Raw genomic sequence first — 1,395 nt, forward strand, 5'->3', positions numbered from 1 at the left:
CCTTTTAGCCTGAGGGGCTGTCTGCAGAGCTGGGACTTCTGCATTCTCTGCTGGTCATAACAACCTTCTTCCCAACCCTCATCTGTCATGCCAGCTTGGTTTTCAGAACCAGCGAGGGTCTATGAATAGTCTGTGCAGGGCTGCAATGAGCTGCTGATCTCCTCAGCTCAGGGGTCTGGACCAGCACTGATTTCCTGCGGTCCCTTCAGGGCTGGGACGGTTCCTGCGGTGGATGTCATGGGCAGGATTTGCAGAGACTGGGCTCTGAACCACAGGGGTCCAGGAGAGGTGTGGCGTGCTGGGTCCAGCTTGTGACAGCTCCTGAGGGCCAATTGAAATTTTGCAAGCCAGTTGGCAAACCACTGGTAGCTTGGAATCAGCCACAGTGGAATCATTTACACTACCGAAATCAGCAAATGCTAAAATTGGGGCTTTGGGTTTTTGTTTTTGTTTTTTCCATTGAGCCCACTGTTGAACTATTGTTAAACATTTACCAGCATACCACTGCGGCTGGGTCACAACTTGGCTACCGGGAGAACCTGACACAGACTTCCTAATTGCTTTCACAGGCTACTGGAAAGCCCAAAAAGATGGTACTGAAGGAGATGAGATTTCTCAGAAGGAAGGATGATTGAAGCCAGAGGTTATATCAGAAATATTCTTCCATTTGGCACCTGGAAACATGAGTCACTTCTGCTGCCTCTCATAGAGTAAGATGGCATAAGAGATGTCTGTGACAGCTTGAAAGACTGCATCTTCATTTTCTTTTGTTTTCAATATTGCTTCTCTGAGATTATACGGGATGGCTGTATTAGTCCGCTTATACACTGCTGATAAAAACATAACCAAGAATGAGAAGAAAAAGAGATTTAATTGGACTGACAGTTCCACATGGTTGAGAAGGCCTCAGAATCATGGCAGAAGGCAAAAGGCACTTCTTACATGGCAGTGGCAAGAGGGAAAATGAGGAAGATGCAAAAGCAGAAGCCCCTGATAAAACCATCAGATCTCATGTGACTTATTCACTACCATGAGAAGAGTGTCGGGGAAACCGCCCTCATGATTCAAATTATCTCCCACCGGGTCCCTCCCACAACATGTGGGAATGATGGGAGTGCAAGTCAAGATGAGATTTGGGTGGGGACACAGCCAAACTATATCAATGGCCTTGAAAGAAAAGATGCTTTTAAAGACTTAAATATTAAACCTAAAACCATAAAAACCCTAGAAGAAAACCTAGGCAATACCATTCAGGACATAGGCATGAGCAAAGACTTCATGACAAAAACACCAAAAACAATGGCAACAAAAGCCAAAATTGACAAATGGGATCTAATTAAATGAAAGAGCTTCTGCACAGCAAAAGAAACTACCATCAGAATGAACACGCAACCT

The sequence above is a fragment of the Pongo pygmaeus genome, chromosome 11 (genome assembly GCF_028885625.2).
Source record: "Pongo pygmaeus isolate AG05252 chromosome 11, NHGRI_mPonPyg2-v2.0_pri, whole genome shotgun sequence".
In the NCBI taxonomy this organism is placed as follows: domain Eukaryota; kingdom Metazoa; phylum Chordata; class Mammalia; order Primates; family Hominidae; genus Pongo; species Pongo pygmaeus.